Source organism: Esox lucius, chromosome 9 (genome assembly GCF_011004845.1).
Source record: "Esox lucius isolate fEsoLuc1 chromosome 9, fEsoLuc1.pri, whole genome shotgun sequence".
NCBI lineage: Eukaryota > Metazoa > Chordata > Actinopteri > Esociformes > Esocidae > Esox > Esox lucius.
The window spans coordinates 19,425,553-19,448,995 of NC_047577.1; positions in this window are offsets into that span (position 1 = coordinate 19,425,553).

Sequence of the window (23,443 nt, forward strand, 5' to 3'; positions counted from 1 at the left end):
TCTTGTCTAAATCAGCTCAGCACGACTGCGACTATGATTCATGTCCACTGTAGTGGCTGTTTCATCCCAGGCTGACACGCTTCACACTACACCCCCACTCCAGCTGTGAGGATGGAATCTGCTGACGTCTGTTGGAAGCTACGTAGGTTTAGAGATACTGTGAACACAGGAGCTGTACAGTGGAAAGGATATTGAACTGTGATCTTGGGATGGATTTCATGGGTTCTGGTGTGATCTAGTAGGACTGAATGTGTGTGTGTGTGTGTGGAGTGTTTTTTCACAGTGCGGCAGGTGTTAGGATCACAATGGAGTTGCAGATGGGCTTGCGGACTGATCCATGCGCCAAACACACACCGGCTCTAATGTGATCTCACAGCTCAAGTCAGTGTTCAGTGTTTGTTCAGGCGGAGAGACATTTCTGTAGGTGAAGTGAAAAGTAAAAAATAAACATATGTAGGTGAAATGAACCCTCTAAATGTGAACTGAAATCGTTTTTTTTTAGCTATGGTCGGGCGTAGCTATTTACCACTTAAAGGTCTACTCCCTTGGTTTCCTGACTTCTATTACGCTAATATATACAAATGTCTCAAGAAGTTAAGGAAAAATCATTTTGGTAATTTGAAATGATATAATCTTTTTTTTATGTAAATACATTGGGGTGGTGGTATTGTAAAGGCCTAAAAAAATACTTTTGTTGCCAGCTTCAATGCAATGGCAAATTCCTTATACCAGCAGATAATCTACTGTGATGGTTTTTGAATAAAATGTAAGGGTTTGGGAAAGTGGTAGCTCATAATAACTTAGTTTCTGGGTATGCTTTGCCACCAATCCACAGTCCCCTTCTATGGCGCTGCCCACCTTCTATGAAAAGTAATAGTGGTTAACCATGCCCCATGTCATACAGCCAGGCCTGCCACCACTCTTATCCCGTTCCGGCACTCAGTGGTGCCAGTCTACTAGCTGCCACTGACACTGGTCATCAACCATAGGCCTCTTTCCTGCACTCCCCTGGTCATCAACCCAACTCCCCTTTCCTGCAGTTCCCTGGTCATCAACCCAACACCCCTTTCCTGCACTCTCCTGGTCATCAACCCAATGCCCCTTTCCTGCACTCCCCTGGTCATCAACCCAACTCCCTATTCATCATCCACGTCCAGACTGTCTTCCTCATTACTCACACCTGGTTACCATGCCCCTAATTATCATGTGTATATGTATCCCTGTGTTCCCCCTGTCTTTGTCGATTATTGTCTTCTTATGTGTTCAGAGGCTCATGCTAAGAGTTAGTCATTGCCTTCATATTAATCTGTATCTTGGTCTTTCTAACCTTTGCTTATTTGTACTCCCTGAGTTTGGGTCTTTGTCCTGGAGACTTTGACATAATTAAATGCTTTGCTTCATTTTTTCTGATTCCGGATAACCCTTATTTTGTGACACATACCTGAATCATTGTCTACATTAAGATCTGGTGTGAGCTGTCTCCATACACACCCATAAACACCCACACACACACTTGTTTTTCTATCCTTGTGGGATACCCATAAACACTCAGCCATACACCAACTTTAACTTAAAATACCTAACATATATGCTTGACTTTTTCCTTAATTGGACCTGTGAAAGGACCTAGCTAGGGCAAATATTCCACATATTACTGCCCTTGTAAGGTCTTTTGGTCATAGCTCAATCATCAAATAAAAATACACACACACACACACACTCACACACAAAAAACAGGTTTCACTGGAAAAGCACTGGTCTCCAGTAAAATTCTCTTCAATAATAGATCTCCCCCCTCTCTCCATTCCTGACAGCGGTGAGTCAGACAGGAGTGGTGAGTCACCCCATCCTCCAGATCCAGGCGACTGGCAGCAACACACACCTTAGCAAAGCCTATAGGTGACTGCAGCACACATGATGACGTCAGTAAGGGAATCGGTATCCATGCACACACGCATGCACACATGCATGCACGCTCGCACACAAACACACACACACACCAGAAACCCACCCCCGGACACACTTCTCCTTCCTGTTACTGGAACCAGGTTTCCCCTTTTTCAGTCCGAGCAAAAATATTTGTGTTTTCTTTCCATCTCTCCCCGTGGCCTCCTCTCTCTAGGGTCATGTGTGTAGTTAATTAAAGTTGTGAGCGGAGGCAGAGAGAGAAGGGAGAGAGAGGGTGGGAGGAGAGAGGGAGAGAGGAGAGAGGGAGGGAGGAGAGAGAGGGAGGGAGCCGGGCCAGCTGCCACTGGCTGCATAATGCAAGCAGTTCAACCTTGGGCCTCACACGGTCGACCGCAATCCCCAAACACTGAAACCACTACTTGACTGCCGAGAGAACCTCAACGCCGTACATTATAAAACACAGGGAAGATAATGGACTGTAACCCCATTAAACGCAAAGAGAGCAACCACTTCTTCACCGCGAAGGAAAACCTCAACGGCGTACATTAAACTCGAAGGATTTTAGCGGGTTAACATGATAGATGCATCACGCCTACTAGCCAACGCACCAGTTCCACACTCAGGGAGGCATTCTGTGTTAGAAAAAAAGTGTAAATAGCTTGGTATTTCCTAGTTTTGGCTGGAATACGCGAACACCACAATCTTTTAAATGAACATGGATATTATAGGAACTTCCCTACACGTTAAATGGACTCTTAGAAAGATTAGCGCTGAATTGTATTTATAGGGGTACAAACATTTCTAATATGCACTCTGGACCTCTTAAGCTAGGCCCATCAAGGACAAACGGGTCTATGTACCATATGACAAACATGTTGAGTGTGGACATCATTGCCTGCCTCAAGTAGGGCTTCTTACGTACTTATTGCTTTTAGTGTCTTATTTCAGTCCTGTGGTCGAGTATCAGGCTTTTAGCAATCTATTTAAATGGTTGGTTCTTGTACTCATAGCATCCTTCGCCAGCCCTCAAAGGCTATCATTATGCAGTTGAGGCTACTAAATAAGAGGAGAATGTGTGTGTGCGTGTGTGTGCGTGTGTGTGCGTGTATGACTTCCCTGTGCTATTAGCTCCTCACTCAGCTTTAGTGTGTTGGGCTGTCTCCCCCTCCCACCGGGAAAACGAGAAAGGAGAGAGAGAGAGAGAGCGAGTAAGAGGGAAAGAGAGGGAGAACGAGCGATAGACTCTTTCAATTAAATTGAATTGAGAGACAGGGAGAAGGAGATCCAGAGAGAGATCCAGAGAGAGATACAGAGAGAGAGAGAGTGAGCAAGGAAGACAGACTGAGATTGAGAAAAGAAGATAAGAAGACAGGAGAGGGAGAGAGGGAGAGAGGGAGAGAGGGAGAGAGGGAGAGAGGGAGAGAGGGAGAGAGGGAAAGAGGGAGAGAGAGCAGGAGAAAGAATGAGAACAAGAGAGAAAGTCAGAGAGAGGGAGTGAGACAGAAAGAGACAGAGAGATAGAGAGGGGGGCTTTCACATGCAAATATCTCTTTTATCTCTTTCCCCTAATAGAGAGCCATGGCAACAGGGATATGAGCCTTAATGAGGCAAACACACAGGTTAACAGCAGTGGACACAGTCAATGGGCAAGTTTGACATGTACAGCCACTTAGGCTAGTGCACAAACACACCCACTTACACACACCCCCACCCACACAAACACACACGCACAATCCTGCATGTTTTCTCATCCTTGAGAGAGACAGACTGCGCAGGTACCCAGCGATATAAGCAGGATAACGAGCGAGGAACAGTGTGCGCCTGAAAGTGGGTAAACAGACTAGAGATAGGAACAGGAAGCTGCCTGGTGGATTCAGTTGCCATCTCTCCATAAGACATGTTGGATGGCTAGCAGATGCACAGATCACCTGACATATCGCAAGGCCTTCTTCCTCTGCATCACACACACACACACACTCTCTCTCTGTCACAGTTCCACTCTTCCTTCGTGCTCACCATCCCTCTCTTTAATGCTTGCACACACACCAAACACACACACACACTCTCTCTCCGTCTCTCACGTACCAACTCGCCCAGTCCCTCTCCCTCCCTTCCTTTGGTTTGGCACCGCCAGTGAGCCGGGCTGATGGCGATATATGAGCGTGTTAGCGCCATTAGCCTAACACGTTTCAGAGCGCAACTTAACCGCTAAAGCGGAGGGTCACGTTTGACTGGAGATCACACAGCTGCAACGCAAACACAAATTGCCATGTGCACACGCGAACACACACCAACAGAATCATATATGCACGCATATGAGTGGGCAAAAGCATACACACGAAGACACACCAACTGGAGGATACACACACAAACACACATGCGTGCGCTCAAATACATGCAATCACACACACTGTTTTTGAAGAAAAGAGGGATGGCGTATAATGTACCACACGGCTCTGTTGCGGTACCAATCATTTATTCAAATTTTTTTTAAGGCAGCAATATTCCCATATGTTGTTTAAGAAGATTATACATTTTGTGGCACGGGGGCGCCGGAGTGGAGCTTCAGTGTCGTGCCACCGTACCCTCAGGGCACCTCAGAGGAGAACAGTGGGGCTCCAAGAGCCCTGACCAGCCACACCTGGAGTCCATCAGGACCTGTCAGGGCCCGGATAAAAGGGACTGTCAGACGGGTCTGGAGAGGAGAGACTGGGAATGCTGACTGTGTTCTGTGTAGCCCAGAGAGTGAAGGCGACACAGACTGAGCTGACAGCCCAGAGGACAGGTTCCCTGGTTGAGGCCTGCACTCCTGTTGCCCCCACTGACCCCTTAGTCGCTGCGTGTTTTTGTTTTCCCTTTTTTAGTGTGTGTTTCGATTTATAATGAACGCCCAAGGGCAGCGCCGCGTCAGGTCTCTTTGTTCTCCACACTGCAACGGATTTTCTTTTTATTTCTTTGGTATTGTTCTCACAAATATGTGGTGATTTTTAAAAATTCTTACCTTACAAAACTCCAAATTACACTTGTAACATAATGCGTTTCTCTCAATTTAGTGATTGTACAGTCACAACTAGTTAACACAAAAGCAAACCAGAAGATCTCTTATTTCCTCCTTTGCCTTGGGTATCCTGCTCCATGTTGAAAGACATTGCCAGTGTTCCCACCCCTTATAAGGTTACCTGTTTTGGTTACTAGCCTGTAAAATGAATTACCAATGTAATAACAGATGGATAATAATCATGTACTGCTATTGTATGTAGAGATTGTTCAAAACACTTAGTACAAAACTCCAAACTGATCACATTTGGGACACAGATAGTCTTATATTCAAAACAAATTATTTGACTTGAATTTGATTTGCATGCACCTTTCACTGGATGATCACTGATTCAACCACTGTTTTTCTTTGGTGAAATATAACGACTACATCAATTAGGTCAAAAGAATCCTGTCAATTGAGTCATTGTCATAGTGATTTAGTATTCAACTAGGTATACTGAGAGCACAGAGCGCAAGACACTTGTTTCAAAATGTAAAGATTCTGTTGGTAATCAGCTACAATATATTTACACCATTTTCCTATTAGGCAAAACTCTTACTGTACACTACCCATCAAAACGGACATAACTGCAATCCAAATATTAAAAATATTGTAAGTAAGTGTGGTAATAGTAATATAGTAATATTTTGCCAAGTGAATGTATTTGGTCAGGCATATTAAAGGACACCTGAAAGTTGTCACCCACATCACCCTTATGTATAATTTGTTGTAATTCTGAATTAGGTCAATGTACGGTTTTAGAAGCTTACGGGGTCCTTTGGGCTAGTGGTTAGACAGAAGGGCGCGGCTCAGTCAGAAGACGCAAGCAGCCGCTGCACCTAGCCACAACAATAACGTGATTGTGCTTGTGTTTGTGTTTCTGTACTTACAGAAAAAAGGAAATAAATTCATTGTTGGTAAAACTACAGCATGCCTGGAAATCCTTTTTATGTCCAAGTGTGCAACATAAGAAATAGTGTCATGAAATTAATGTTTAGCACACAACCACAATGCGAATTAGTGTAATTTCTGTCAGTGGCATTTGGCCATGAGCTCCATTGTTTTTATAATTTAGTTTCCTTTTACGGTAAACCACTCTATATATTAGAGTGTCGCATGTGTGCAGTTTTGGCAACATACTATCTAAAAGTTAAGGAGTCATCTTAACTTCGTAGAATGTACAGTTGGAAATAAAATAGTAAGTGACAGAATTGCTGTGGTAAAAGCTTTATTAGCAACATGAAATCGCTGCCTGATATAAAAAACTATCCAGCATACAGTGGATATAAAAAGTCTACACACCCCTGTTAAAATGCTAGGTTCTGGTGATGTAAAAGAATGAGACAAAGATAAATCATGTCAGAATTCTTTCCACCTTTAATGTGACCTATAACGTGAACAATTCAAATGAAAAACAAACTGAAATCTTTGAGGGGGAAAAATTTTAAATTCACAATAACCTGGTTGCATAAATGTGCACACCCTTAAACTAATACTTTGTTGAAGCACCTTTTGATTTTATTACAACACTCAGTCTTTTTGGGTAGGAGTCTATTAGCATGGCACATCTTGACATGGCAATATTTGCCCACTCTTCTTTGCAAAAGCGCTCCAAATCTGTCAGATTGCAAGGACATCTCCTGTGCACATCCCTCTTCAGATCACATCACAGATGTTCAATTGGATTCCAAAACGTTAATCTTCTTCTGGTGAAGCCATGCTTTTGTGGATGCTTCTGTGCTTTGGGTCTTTGTTGTGCTGAAAGGTGAACTTCCTCTTCATCTGCAACTTTTTAATGGACACCTGAAGGTTTTGTGCCAAAATTGCCTGGTATTTGGAACTGTTCATAATTCCCTCCACCCTGACTAAGGCCCGGTTCCAACTGAAGAAAAACAGCATGATGCTGCCACCACCATGCTTCACTGTGGGTATGGTGTTCTTTGGGTGATGTGGAGTGTTGTTTTTGTATCAAACATACCTTTTGGAATTATGGTCAAAAAGTTCAACCTTGGTTTCATCAGACCATAACACATTTTCCCACATGCTTTTGGTGGGCTTGATGTTTGTTTTTGCAAACTTCAGCAGGGCTTGGAGGTTTTTCTTTGTAAGAAAATGCTTCTGTCTTGCCACACTACCCCATAGCCTATTCACATGAAGAATACAGGAGATTGTTGTCACATGTAGCACACAGCCAGTACTTGCCAGAAATTCCTACAGGTCCTTTAATGTTGCTTTAGGCCTCTTGGAAGCCACCCTGACCAGTTTTCTTCTTGTCTTTTCATCGATTTTGGAGGGACGTCCAGTTCTTGGTAATGTCCTTGTTGTGCCATGTTTTCTTCACTTGATGATGACTGTCTTCACTGTGTTCCATGGTATATCTAATGCTTTGGAAATTATTTTGTACCCTTCTCCTGACTGATATCTTTCAACAATGAGATCCCTCTGATGCTTTGGAAGTTCTCTGTGGGCCATGGCTTTTGCTCTGAGATGCAACTGAGAAAATGTCAGGAAAATCCTACTAGAACAGCTGAACTTTATTTGTGATTAATCAGAGTCACTTTAAATTATGGGTATGAGTAATGACTTCTTTTTAACATGAATTTGAATGTGATTGGTTAATTCTGAACACAGCCACATCTCCAGTTACAGTATAAGAGGGTGTGCACACTTATTCAACTAGATAATTGTAAGGTTTTTATTTTAAATTTTACCCCCTCGAAGATTTCAATATGTTTTTCAATTGAATTGTTTACATTTTAGGTCACATTAAGAGTGGAAAAAGTTCTGACATGATTAATCTTTGTCTCATTCTTTTAAATCACAAAAACCTGGCATTTTCACAGGGGTTTGTAGACTTTTTATATCCACTGTACATCACAAAATTTGCCAAATTGTTAATTGGCTAATTGTGCTCAAAACCACATTTTGTTCATAAAATAGGCCTACCAACTCTACATTTCAAAATGCAAAGAAACTTTCTGTACATGCACTAACTCTATCAACAAAAGGCAAACTCAACTCAATATCTGATCATTCTGTCAAAACACTAGTACATTTTCTATCCAAGAGGAACATATAGTTAATTATAGCGCAAAGACTTTCAAAACAGTTGATGGCATTACAAAAACTGCATCACTTTTCATGTTTCAGTTCTGCCTGCATACATTAGACCAGGGGTCGGGAACCTATGGCTCGCGAGCCAGATGTAGCTCTTTCGATGACTGCATCTGCCTCGCATTATTCAGTAATGAATACTTCTACTGTATTTTTAAAGTAAAAATTACAAATTACAGTGTTAAAAATAACATTCAAAATATAAAACATTCTTATGTATATAGTCTGTCGACACCAGAACTCTATCTATTTTCAATGGATAATGCGGTAGCCTATGACACGGCTCCTTGTAAGGTCAAGAAATAAACGTCCCTCCTTTTAATCAGATAGTCTGCTAGCTAGTTTATGTGCATCAAACCCTTATGACGAAGAAAATGGCGAAAAGAAAAGATGAGGAGTACCATACATTACAGGCTGAATGGACAGAAGAATTTGCCTTTGTGGAGAGAGCAGGTTCTGTGGTGTCTAATATGCAATGATAACATTTCATCGATGAAACTGTAAAGCGGCACTTCGATACACGCCATGCATCATTTGCATCAAAATATCTAGTGGGAGACGGCTGGAAAAAGGCATGCCAAGAGCTACTGTGCAGAATACAAGCCAGTCAGCCGCAACTCTGTGTATCGACCAGTCAAGGTGACTGGATTTCGGCTAGCTTTGCTGGTTCTTAGCAATAGTAAAGAACAAAAAGCCACTCACAGATTGCAAGTATGCCAAAACATTCATGCTTGATGAGCCAATGAACATTTTGACGACTTTTCAGTTAAAGACAAGATAATCAAACCAATAAAAGACATGCCTCTGTCAGCAAAATCTGTTCACGATCGTACCATCATGATGGCAAATCAAGTGGAGGAAACACAAGTGAAGGACATAAATGCAGCGCCATACTTTAGTTGAGGCAACAGACGTTAGCCATTTATCCCAGTTTATTGTAATTGCGAGGTATGCTGCCGGTGACACACTGTGTGAGGACGGTCTTGCTGTTTTGCCAATGAAAGGGTCAACAATAGGGGAGGATTTATTCAAGTCTTTCATGGAGTTGAAAATTTTAAGAAAATCTACCAATGGATAAACTTATTTCTGTGTGTACTGATGGTGCTCCCTGTATGGTGGGGAAAAACAAAGGATTTGTAGCGCTTCTTTGTGAACATGAAAATAGACCCATCCTAAGTTTTCATTGCATTCTACATCAGGAGGTGCTTTGTGCTCAAACGTGCGGCGGGCAGCTTGGTGAGGTGATGTCGCTGGTCATTCGGGTGGTCAACTTTATTGTTGCCCGAGCCTTAATTGATCGCCAGTTCAAAACACTCTTAGATGGAATTGGGAATAATTATCCCGGTCTGCTTTTGCACAGCAATGTGCATTGGTTGTCAAGAGGGAAGCTGCTCAGCCATTTGGCAACTTGCCTGAACGAAATTCTGGCTTTTCTTGAAATGAAAGGCGTTGAGCATCCTGAGCTAGCTAACACTGAGTGGCTCCTGCAGTTTCACTATCTTGTGGACTGAACATCTGAACCAGCTCAATGTGAAAATGCAAGGCATCGGAAATACTGTCTTATCCCTTCAACAGGCAGTGTTTGCATTTGAAAACAAGCTGGAACTCTTTATCAGGGATATTGAAACAGGTCGTTTTCTACACTTTGAAAGACTGAGAGTATTTAAAGATGCGTGCATTGCATGTGACCCTGCTTAACAATTTGATCTCCAGCAGCTAGCTGGCTTCACATCTAATCTCCTGCAGTCATTCAAAGCACGTTTTGGAGAATTTTGTAAGTGCACACTTTCTAAATTCATCACTCATCCACACAAGTGTGCAGTGGACAAAGCCGACCTGAGATGCATCCCTGATGTCTCCACCAGAGACTTTGAGGTAGAAGTTGCTGTCCTGAAGGCCTCAGACATGTGGGTGAGTAATTCGATTCACTGAATGAAAAGTTGGAAAGACCTGCGCGACAGCGAGCAGAGCTGGTGAGTAAACACAAGAAGACAGAAATTAAAAACTTCAACCCAAAGACCAGCTGATTCTCAAAACTTGGAACCCGCTTCCTGTCATATACCACACAATGCAGTGTGTGAGTATTGCTGTATTTACCATGTTTGGCTCTACATAATCATGTGAGCAGTTGTTCTCACATCTGAAAAAACAGAAAGATCAACCTACCATCACGTTTAAAGGACAGAAGCCTCAACGCCTGCATGAAGCTTAACCTCACCACGTATGAACCAGACTATCAGGCCATCAGCAAAATCATGCAGCCCCAGAAGTCGCATTAATAGCAAGAAGTATTTCATTTATTATTGGTTAGCTACAGTATAACAACATTATTAAGAAGAATACATATAAATGCATTATATCTTGCTCTTTAAATATTCAGAGACGTGTTATACTTTAAAAATGTTGGTCTTAAAAAATGCAGGCATTAAGTTGTATTCAGTGTTAATAAATATTAAATGACTCTCACGGAAATACATTTTAAAATATTTGGCTTTCATGGCTCTCCCAGCCAAAAAGGTTCCCGACCCCTGCACTACACAATCAGAAATACATAGTTTTTCATAATTCATTTTCCTGTTACTGCTAACCACTCTATATATTTTTGGGTTGAGTGTCGAATGTGTGTATTTTTGGCAACATACTATTTAAAGTGAATGAGTCATCTTTTCTTCATAGAATGTACGGTAGAAAAAATAGGAAGTGATAGAATTGCTGCAGTAAAAGCTTTATTAGCAACATGAAATTGCTGCCAGCGATCAACAAAACATAAAATATTTCAATTCAATTCGATTCAACTTTGTCATTGAACAAGTAAAGCACAATGAAATGCAGTTAACCTCTAAGCAAGTGCTAATAGAAAAGGGCTAGAAAATTATTAATTATAGTGAATGTTACAAGTGGAATGTATCAATGTGCAATGAAGGCAAATAAAGTGCAGATGATCATTCTAAACGTGCAATGAAGGAAAACAGGAGGGCAGAAACTTTACAAGTATTAAGTATAATGTATGTATTATTATTAGAAAATGGAAGTAGTTCAAGATGACGGTCAATCTCCCTCGGTCTGGGGCTCCATGCAAGATCTCACCTCGTGGGGCATCAATGATCATGATGAAGGGATCAGCCCAGAACTACACGGCAGGGCCTGGTCAATGACCTGAAGAGAGCTGGGACCACAGTCTCAAAGAAAACCATTAGTAACACACTACGCCGTCATGGATTAAAATACTACAGTCCACGCAAGGTCCCCCTGCTCAAGCCAGCGCATGTCCAGGCCTGTCTGAAGTTTGCCAATGACCATCTGGATGATCCAGATGAGGAATGGGAGAAGGTCATGTGGTCTGATGAGGCAAAAATAGAGCTTTTTGGTCTAAACTCCACTCGCCTTGTTTGGAGGAAAATGAAGGATGAGTACAACCCCAAGAACACCATCCCAACCGTAAATCCTTCTTTGGGGATGCTTTTCTGCAAAGGGGACAGGACGACTGCACCGTATTGAGGGGAGGATGGATGGGGCCATGTATCGCGAGTTCTTGGCCAACAACCTCCTTCACTCAGTAAGAGCATTGAAGATGGGTCGTGGCTGGGTCTTCCAGCATGACAACGACCTGAAACACACAGCCAGGGCAACTAAGGAGTGGCTCCGTAAGAAGTATAAAGTATATACTTTTTATATACCAAATATAAAGTTCTGCTTTTCTGATGTATCAAATACTTATGTCATGCAATAAAATGCTAATTAATTACTTAAAAATCATACAATGTGATTTTCTGGATTTTTGTTTTAGATTCCGTCACTCACAGTTGAAGAGAACCTATGATAAAATTGTGACTTCTACATGCTTTGTAAGCGGGAAACCTGCAAAATCGGCAGGGTATCATATACAAACCCGATTCCAAAAAAGTTGGGACACTGTACAATTGTGAATAAAAACAGAATGCAATGATGTGGAAGTTTCAAATTTTAATATTTTATTCAGAATACAACATAGATGACATATCAAATGTTTAAACTTAGAAAATGTATCACTTTAAGGGAAAAATAAGTTGATTTTAAATTTCATGGCATCAACACATCTCAAAAAAGTTGGGACAAGGCCATGTTTACCACTGTGTGGCATCCCCTCTTCTTTTTATAACAGACTGCAAACGTCTGGGGACTGAGGAGACAAGTCGCTCAAGTTTATGAGTAGGAATGTTGTCCCATTCTTGTCTAATACAGGCTTCTAGTTGCTCAACTGTCTTAGGTCTTCTTTGTCACACCTTCCTCTTTATGATGCGCCAAATGTTTTCTATCAGTGAAAGATCTGGACTGCAGGCTGGCCACTTCAGTACTCGGATCCTTCTTCTATGCAGCCATGACATTGTAATTGATGCAGTATTTGGTCTGGCATTGTCATGTTGGAAAATGCAAGGCCTTCCCTGAAAGAGACGACGTCTGGATGGGAGCATATGTTGTTCTAGAACTTGGATATAACTGTCAGCATTGATGGTGCCTTTCCAGATGTGTAGGCTGCCCATGCCTCACGCACTCATGCAACCCCATACCATCAGAGATGCAGGCTTCTGAACTGAGCGCTGATAACAACTTGGGTTGTCCTTGTCCTCTTTAGTCTGGATGACATGGCGTCCCAGTTTTTACCAAAATTAACTTTAAATTTTGATTTGTCTGACCACAGAACATTTTTCCACTTTGCCACAGTCCATTTTAAATGATCCTTGGCCCAGAGAAAACACCTGAGCTTCTGGATCCTGTTTAGATAGGTCTTCTTTTTTGACCTATAGAGTTTTAGCCGACAACGGCGAATGGCACGGTGGATTCTCTGAATCTTTGGATGATATTATGCACTGTAGATGATGATGATAACTTCAAACTCTTTGCAATTTTTCTCTGAGAAACTCCTTTCTGATATTGCTCCACTATTTTTCGCCGCTGCATTGGGGGAATTGGTGATCCTCTGCCCATCTTGACTTCTGAGAGACACTGCCACTCTGAGAGGCTCTTTTTATACCCAATCATGTTGCCAATTGACATAATAAGTTGCAAATTGGTCCTCCAGCTGTTCCTTATCTGTACATTTAACTTTTCCGGCCTCTTATTGCTACCTGTTGCAACTTTTTTGGAATGTGTAGCTCTCATGAAATCCAAAATGAGCCAATATTTGGCATGACATTACAAAATGTCTCACTTTCAACATTTGATATGTTATCTATATTCTATTGTGAATTAAATATAAGTTAATGAGATTTGTAAATTATTCCATTCCTTTTTTACTCACAATTTGTACAGTGTCCCAACTTTTTTGGAATCAGGTTTGTACTGGTTCTCCACACTGTACATGACCGATGGTTCCAAATGTGTAAAAATAAAACCCAATTTACAGTAAACCAGCTATTTCTCAATGTTTCAATGATCTGTTCATTCAAAAATGCTTATCAGCTGTTTTAATATAGCTTTTGAGATGCTGTTGTTGCAGAAGTGGAGCCTTTATACTATATTCAGGGTTTTGAACATTAGGTCCTCATTTTTGGAATGTGGTGTGCAAGCATTTGTAAATTAAACAAGAAAAATACATATTTTTGGTATTGGGTAAGCTTGTATGTAAAGAAAATGTAAGCATTTTAGAAACGTGTTAATCAACTGCATATTCTGTGACAACAACATGAATTGTGTTAATGGTATTTTCCACAACAGACGGATGTTGTGCTAATTGTGTTTAGAGTTTTGAAAATATGACTACAGATTGGATGAAAGGATGTTAGCAATTGTAAAAACTAATGGTAGGGTCCACAACCGAAGGATGTTGTGCTAATTATGTTTATAGTTTCGAAAATATGACTGCAGAAAAAAGCATATTAGCTTTTTTCTAAAAGCTATTTGTAATGAGGCCTTTTTCATTTTAAATCGATTACGTTAAGAACCTTCATAATAGCAAAACGTTATGGAGCAACATAACAGTGAGTCAATAAGGACCGATGGCACTAGAGATAGGTTGATACCAATAGTAACTGCATCGATTTATGTTCACTTGGAACATAATTGCGTTTTACAAAATAGTTCGGTAGAAACATAATTCCTGAGAGGTACGGATAGGTCGCAAACCTTCCACTTCCATAATGAAAATAATTTCTCTGTGGTGATAAGGAAAGAATAGTATTGGGGGCAGGTATAGGGTCAATCAAAGATTGGTCCGAAACCATTCCTGAACTATTGGCTCAAAACGGGGCAGTGTGGCTGGAGCCTTGGCCTCGTCCTCGTCCTCAGACATGCACGGGCTTCAGGAGCAGCAGCCACATCCTGAACAGGAGCAGGAGACGCAGGCAGCGGTAACACGAGCACCTGCTCTTCTAAGAAAACATTAACACAAATTCTGACCTCCTATTTAACTAAACCCCTCGGGAGGGTTAAAGAAAAATGGTCAGCCAAAGCCAGTACATTCACTTTACGGCATCTATCAAAATCCTCCCACATAGGGTTACTCAAAAAGGCATCCCAATCAAATGTAGCCATTGTAAGCCAGCAACACGAGCCAACAGATACCGAACACTAAACCAGCCGATCACACAATCACAGCTGCACAGTTCAACACTGAACTAGACACTAAACCAATTCACATGAGTGGCATTAGACATCCTGGACAAGCCCCCATGTTAGGTTACAAACCCTGTGGCTCTAGAGGCCTAGGGTGTATAGTAAAGAGACCCGTAACATAAAACTCAGGCAAAGTGGTGTAGTGTAAAGGAACAGTGAGAACAGACAACGCAGACAACGAAAGACACCGTCAACCATAAAGCGTTTATTTTAAACACAAGGTGAATGGTTTGGAGAAAGGGGCTAAGCTGGACCCAAGGATGAAATGAAGTAAACAATTCCTAAACTGAACTTGCCTGCCTCAAGAACCACTTAGCTCACTACTAACCACTACAAAAATACAGTGTATTTAGACAAGGTTTTCCTACGGGTTGTGTATGTTCAGTCCATGTCCAATTAGAGTTTGAAAAAAATTTACTCAGTAACATGTGACAGAATAGAAAACAATAATAAAATGACCGCTCCTCTGAAAGACTAGGAGTTTGAAGACCCTTCGTGAAAATGTCTATCCTATTGGTTCCTAAACACATCCACAGATCCGTCATTCCCCTCCTCTTTCAGGAGGAAGGAGGAATGCCAGGAGGTGCCACCAACCGCATCTAACTAGAGACCCATCCAATCCCTTCCTATGAGACCATGTGGCCACCGTGGCCTTGGCCCCGCTCCTCCATACTGCAACACAGGGACAGATAGGGACAGTGAGGGTGGGAGGGGGCGTGAGGGGAGTGTTTTGGGGGTGGGGGGGGGGGGTGTTTTGGAGGTCTCACATGCCTCACATGCAAGGGTGGAATTATTTCATTCACACCGTAAACGTGACAGGGTTAATGAGTGGCAATGAGAGGCTGGAGACCACAGGGGAGGGTATGTGTGTGTGCGTGTGTGTGTGTGTGTGTGTGTGTGTGTGTGTTCGTAGGTGGGGAAAGATTATGGACTTAGGGGCAGGATGCTATAAGATTAAGTCAAAGAAAATTATTGTGTTTGTGTGTGTGGGTTTGTGCATGCTCTGGCTTATTGAGTTCAATTTCATGTTGGCAAATTATCTTTTACTAATTAAATAACTATGGAATTAGGTGTTGTTCATGTATACCATGTATTGCCATAGTATACATGGTGACATAGTATACCATGTATAACATGGCAGACATTTTTTATTTTAAATCTATCACTTCTGTCTATCACTTACTGTTTTTTGTCCAACCAGAATTCTCTCTTTCAAACAAATAACAGGCAGGCCAAAACTGAAACGCTATAGTACAATTTATTTTCTTTACTTGTAGAATGTACTAAGACTGTACTAAAACCATAAGCACTATTCAGCTGTATTTTACGATAATAATTTCTGTTTTATTCCACCTTTTATGCAATACCCTAAACACAACTATTTTTTAAAGCTAAATTATCACAATGTTATCAAAGAAAACTGCCAATGAATACAACCAAAGTGAATTTATTGCAATACAACACTCTTAACACAGTTATCGAAGCAATCAGGTTGTTGCCGTGATTAAAAGGCCACAGGTGACCTTATCTTTGTTTTGGAACAATGGATGACGACAACAGAAACAGAGCAGTAGTGGTAGAGTTACAGGAAGAATTTGAGCTGAGTGCTGCCAAACCTGATTTCTTTCACTATTGCACCAATTGTCTGGACTTTCAGAAATTAAAATGAACCATTTACAGCAAACCTATCTGACTACTGTACACTGAATCTGTATGCATCAGCAGATGCAGGACATTCCAGGAATATTACATGAACTTGAGGATCAAACAAAATGTATATGGTAGCCATACAACATTTCCTCCCTTTTTTAGAATTGAGTGTCATCAGTTGACATCAGTTGACCATTTATGATTTCTGAGAACGGGCTTTTGTGAACATTGTTCTTCTAAAACAAATGTATACATTTAAATATATCCAGTAAAGATGAATGATTCAAGTCAATGCCATTTTTCAATATAAAGAGACTGTCAGAAAATATATTGATGTAGGTCAAAATCTCTGGAACAGGTCAGAGAAAGGACGCTGAGGCAGAATAAACATTTTTAAGATCACAACCTTATTTTTGTGTAAAACATTTTTTCCCCTCTTATCATTTTTGGCAAAGTTTTAGGTTTTGGTGACATGCAAAACTCGCCAGAAAAATTTGAACTTGAACTAGAAATTAACAATTATGGCATTTGTGTATTTTCTATAAACTTCAGCATATTTTCTACACATAATTCACAGTCTATAATAGCATCCAAACTGCAAAATTCACAGGGTATTTTCTAAAAACATTACTAACTTTTTATACATGTTTTCACACATTTGCTAACACACTAAAACTGGTTCTGTCAACAGTATTCAGAAACAATTAACAGAGTTTTAGAGCAATCAAAGTCAACACAAGACCAGTCAGTTCCAGTCCTTTTTCCCATAGCAACCCTCTAATCAGGGACTTTTCACCTGGCACAATTCACCCGTTTTTTTTTCTTTCAAAACTTTTTGTTAAACCCTAAACACAACTCTCTTTGTATAGCAGAATTGCCCCCATGATGTCATGTTGAAAACATTACCATTTAATAACCTAATTCAAATAATTTCAGTACTAACACTCTCAACACTCAGTTGTAAGGAGTGACGACTGTAATTAGTCAACAAGCAATGCAATGACTTGTTGATACAATGATTACAGTAGTTACCATGAAAGTCAGTTAAACATATTACCATAGTATGAACTTTTTCCATAAAGTTATTTTACCAAACAAGAACAATGAGGTAGAACTGTCACTCAAGAGCATTCATATCCAGGAACAAAAGGCTATATTGTTGTTTTTGAAATCTTATCCATTTCAAATTACGTCCATTTATAAAGAATAAAACTGCAGTTTTTGTCAGTTGCAAAGATATTTTTAATTAAATTGTGGTCCTGTTAATCTTCATTATAACCTAATCAGCAAAGAAGTATTCCTTTGTTGAAAAACATTTAGTAATTTATCATTGCTCACCTACTCAATGCAAATGTTAAGCACATTTTGCAAACAGTGGACACTCTACAAAGGAGACAAAACTCAGTTGAAGACATCAGGTTGAACAAAATAAAAGCATTTGGTCACAGCTGATACAAATGAGAACCCCTTCTGCACATTTACAAAACGTCTTTGCACAATTGTTCAGTCAGCCATCAGTCCTTAATCTTTTCTTCCATTATTTCTGATTATTGTGTTTACACAATGTTGAAAAAAAATATCTGTGGTGGACCAATAAATAAAAAGATTGAAAAGACAATTGGTTTCAATGCAATTGATTATCTTTTTAAATGAATGGTTCACCACAGAAAACGTTGTGCCTATTCAACGTTAGAAAATGTGTCAATATTTGTTTAGAGAAAACAAATGGCAGACTCTTTTTGCTTTATCGCCCATGCAGATTCATGAACCAGAATCTTGGAAATGTGGGGGCGGTGCGCGTAAATCCTATGTGACATAACATTCACCATTTATCCTTACAGTAATATGAGGGCTGTGAAATATTTACAGTCGACATGTTAGTCATGCCAATGATCTTATCCATAATCAATCAGGTTAGTGGATTCACTTTAATTAGGAGAGCAATGTCAAACAGCCACATCTTTACTGTCAAATACTCAAACATTCCAGTTCAGTTAAACAATAGATATAGAGAGTTTCGCAACTAAATTCTAAATGTTATTACGTGAAAATATAAGAATATTTTGCACACACCAAAAGATACCTATAGGCAATAATTTCTGATGAGAAGTCTTTGTTTTGGTTGAAAGCGTTTTGGAAAAGGTTACAGGGCTCTAGACTTTACATGCATTGTGTTCTCTTGGGCCTGTGTCAGTTTGCTGAATGTGTGTGTGTGTCTGTGTGTGTGTGTTTGTTTGTGTGTGTATGTCTGTGTGTGTGTGTATCTGTGTGTGTGTGTGTGTGCGTGTGTGTGCGTGTGCGTGTGGCGGTGGACTGGGTGTGTCAGGTTTGGGGGGAGACAGATGATACAGGACTGGATGAGTTCTCCATTTTGTTGGTTGTACATTTTAGCTAAAAATGTCCACGGGGTGTGTGTCCACACACAAACACACATTGTTCTTCACATCATTCACACACACACACACACACACACACGTCAGACGAACAGACTGGCAGACAGACAGACAGAGAAGCAGATTGACGAGGCACAGAGAAAGACAGTAAGAGAGAAAAAGAGATAGAAAAAAAGCATGGAGAGAAGGGAGACAAAGGGAGAGAAAAGAGAGGGAGAGAGGGAGAGGGAGAGAGAGAGGGAGAGAGAGATAGAAGGAGGACAAAAGCACATGGCAGTAGAGGAGGAGAGAAAAATGAGAGCAGAGTAAATTGGCCAGGCGGTGATGGAAGATGGAGAGCGAGGAGAGCGAGGAGTGATAGTGATGGATGAGGAAATGGGGATGGGGGTGTGATTTGTACGATGGAAGCGACAGAGTCACCCGTTCTTTCTCCTTTTCTCTTGTTTTCTCCCTCTCTCACTCCCTTCCCTCCATTAACACATTGCGCAGCCTGGTAACACTAGCACTTATTGTCTGTGAGGCGTGCAGTTTACATTGACCTTTGGCCTGGACAATTAAATCTGCCATCAACACTGGGCTGCTTTCAGAGGGAAAAAATACACAGTGTGTGAGTGTGTCTGTGTGTGTGCGCGTGTTTGTGTGTTTAGGCAAGTGCCTGAATTCTGTATTGTTCTTCAGAAGAGGCAAAGTGTAGCCATTCTGAGTGACTGTAACAAATAATTTCCACAAATAGAACTAACTTTCCCCAAAATGAGTCGATAATGACTATTTGTTATCACCAAATTCTTTTGAAAGCCATGACAACGAACTGAGAAAAATACAGTGGATTCTGTTTCACTGGTTTACAACAATAGCCCTTGTCGAAAACAGTGGCCATTTTGAAAAAGAAGTGAACAGCATTTTTTTCCCCTTTTCAAGCCTCTCTTTCTGTCTTACCTGGCGAACTGGTGACATCTACTTTAGCTCCTGTGGAAAAACAAAGACACACCCCCTCCTCCTTTCCCCCATCCCTGGGGATGCTATCAGGACATGGAAAGGTCAGGGGTCTAGGAGCACCACGGTAACCACACACAAACACACCCAGACTCATGTATGTGCACATGCACAAAATCACCCACACAAACACATATACACACACACACACACACATGCATACACACACACATACTTGGCCAACTGAGACAAAGACGTTGTGACCTGTTAGCATTTTTGCTCAATCGATCCATTAAAAAGAGATCAATTCTCCCCATCCAAATAGTGTGGTAACAGCCTGGCTTATCAATAAATCAATATGACCTTTTTCACAACAGCCATTTCAGCATCCCTTTAACATTTTAATTTCCAAACCTATCATCACATAATGCAATCTAATGATCACCAACATAGTTATTTCCTATTTCTTTTTCATACACATTGATTACATTAGGCTAAATTGTTCATTGCTTGAAAGTTTTGTCGACAGCTTTAACAAATTTTTGCACAAAAGCCATGATTCAGAAAGGGAGCAGCATTATGTAACCATACCAAAAATGTATAATAATAATATTTGAATATAGAAGGCAAATAACAAAAAGTTGGTCTGGGGATAAAACGTTTAATTATATGCTATGTTCCGCTGTCCAATCAAGCATGCATCAAAACAGTTGTTCATTTACATTTTCAGATCTTTTCTCCCATTTCTCCCATATCCCAGCTTCCGTCTCTTCATTGCCTAGCCTTGACCACTCAACAGATATGGAGAGAACGAATCAGTGCTAGCTAGGCCAGCGTGTGAACTCTAAATCCCACAGCTTTATCCAGCAAGTACCTCAGCCAGCCAGCCATCTGCTTTGCCAATGTAGTCATTTACCTGGGAAAGCCCAAGATGGCTGAAGGGAGGGCACCATCTTGAGAGATGTTACTTTCTGTTACTTAAGCATTAATATTACTGTGATGTGTAGAGTAGGGTTGCAAAATTCCAATTCATTCTTCAAATTTCCTGTGTTTACCAAATAAGCTGATTGGAAGATTCTCAGAGCCAGAAGCTAAAAAATATTCCAGAATTTCTGCAGGGAATTCTAGATAAAATCGTTTGTGTTACGATTTTTCTGTCAATGCGCTATTTGAATATGTCATTTGAATACACAGTATTTTAATCATTATTAGAGTGATACTAGGAGTCATGTTGTGAAGGCTGACATCCACTGTTAAAACACAGTTTCACTTCTTTCTGGAATTTATTGTATATTTTTGAAAATGGCAACCAATAGATTTTTTTTCATCTGTGCTATCAAAACCCCCCTTACACCAAAATCTATTGCATTACAGACTGTTGCTTTAGTTTCCGCCTCCACCAACAGATCCCCAGCAACCCCCACCACCACTTACTGATATCTCTTTAAAAACCACACCTCATTAACTCGGCTGACTAATGAGCTTATTAGGCTGCCTGTGACATCAGAAGCATTAAAAGGCGATGCGTTAGCTTAGCTTGCCATCCCTATTCTGTTTCAATGCTTCCCACACAGTGATTTAGATGGAACGGCTAATTTGGCTAACGTGGCTATGACATAGCCCCCATTAATTATATTGGCAAGTCTGGTTTAGCAGATATTTTACCCGATTCACAGTTAAAATAGTTAAGGCTTACATTGATGTTAGCATCAGGCTAGAACTAGCTGGACTGGTGCTACAGTAACTAGCCGACTGGGGATTGACTAGGATGGAGTATGTGCTGGTGGGTGAGTGTGTGTGTTTCGATGGATCAGTGGAACAGGGCAGGGGGTCTTGGAAGCAGTGGAGTGTGCCAAGGCTATTTTTAGGTCCATTTGATTGAGGAGTTATTCTCTAGGGGGGCTGCTACTTAGAGGGGGTTGAGGTGATGGGTGTTTGTGTGTGTGAGGGGGGTAATGTAGGAAGACAGTGTATAGGAAGAACAGCTGTCAGTCAATATATACTGGCTAATTTCCTTCGGGAGCCTGACTGCGAGTAAGTAATGTATTTCTTGCATGGCTACTTTATGACAAGGGCTGGGATGTCTACCAGAAACACAGTCTGCGCCCCAATTGGTCCATGTGGCTCTAGTCAAATGAAGGGCACTAAATAGGGAATAAGGTGCCCTTTTTATAGGAAACCATCATGCTTTCTCTGTTTGTTCATTAAATGTCTTTGTGTTTTGTAGAACAAAAATAGTAATAGTTTCACGCTAATACACTGAGGGATGATTATATTATTATTTTCATCACACTGCATCGAGGTGGGGTGAGTGTACATTATAGGAAAAAGGAGTACAGATAAAAGGAGACAGAATTCATTCTGGCTATCCTTCCATTTTGATTTGAAATCTTGTTTTGCTGAAAGAACACAGACAAAAACTGACGCTGAGTCAAACAGGAAGGTATCCGCTTTCTTCTCCCTCTAAAGTCTCCAAACAAAAACACAAACAAACAAAAGCCAAATAAGGCAACAGAAAAAGTACAGAAACGAACGATCCGTATTGACAGGGAGTGGGAAATACCGGAGCCAGAGATAGATATCTAAAATATAATACGTGTCTCTGGGAAGCACGCCGGCTGGGGCAACGCACCGTGACAAGATGAATTCCACAACGTTGGCATTCACTGTGCAGATGTCACTGGTCGTACTTGCTGAAATGTGAGGGCAAAGCTAGTATTGAAATGATAAATATCAACATGCATAAGTGGGAGCGTCACTTCCCACACGCCCGCACCAACCCACAACCAGGCATGTGTGATGAACCGGTTTTGGTAGTCACGTATGTATGTGCTCTCAAAAACGAGATGATACATCTCAAGGGGTTAATCCTAATAAATTCTAATAAATAATAAATACAGGGAGCTCAATTCTAATCTTTTTTTCAGCTGAACACATCATCCTAGAATCAGACTCAGGGGGCCCTTACTACTGAGAGACATACGAAAGCCAGATAGATTTTGACAAAAGACACCTGAACAAGCTACACTCCTCTGGGACAATTGCCTGTGAAAAGCTGAGACCAAAGTTTGGCAAAATACGAAGAAAACAAAATTAAGCCTTCAAAGAAAATAACACAAACTATACCCATACTGCCTCTCAGGGACTTTGTTGCACTACTCTCTTTGTACCACTTAACTCTGATATGGAAATTTTCAGTTGTTACATGTCCTTCTCCTGACTGATATCTTTCAACAATGAGATCCCTCTGATGCTTTGGTAGCTCTCTGCAGACCATGACTTTTGCTCTGAAATGCAACTATGAAACAGCTGAACTTTATTTGTGATTAATCAGAGTCACTTTAAATTATGGCGAGTGTGTAATGACTAGTTACCATGAGTTTGAATGTGATTGGTTAATTCTGAACCCAGCCACATTCACAGTTATAAGAGGGTGTGCACACTTATGCAACCAGGTTATTGTGTGTTTTTTTATTTAGATTTTTCAGTTTGTTTTCTAATTGAATTGTTCATGATATAGGTGGAACATTTTCTGACATTATTTATCTTAGTCTCATTTTTTTACATCACAAGAACCTAGCATTTTAAACCGCAGGTTTCTGCATGGTTTCATCTCACCATTTCATAGGAAAACAGCCAAAGACAAAAGACAACTAAAGACCGCTAGCGCTGACAGAAACAAAGACCCAACCACCACAGGATTGTTTGGCTTCTGTCAACAGACCCAGTGTATCAGACGCCTGGTTAACCCTTGCTCTGCCACACCCCAGGAGAGAGGACAGTCAACACTTGCGTATGGTCAAAGCTATAGATC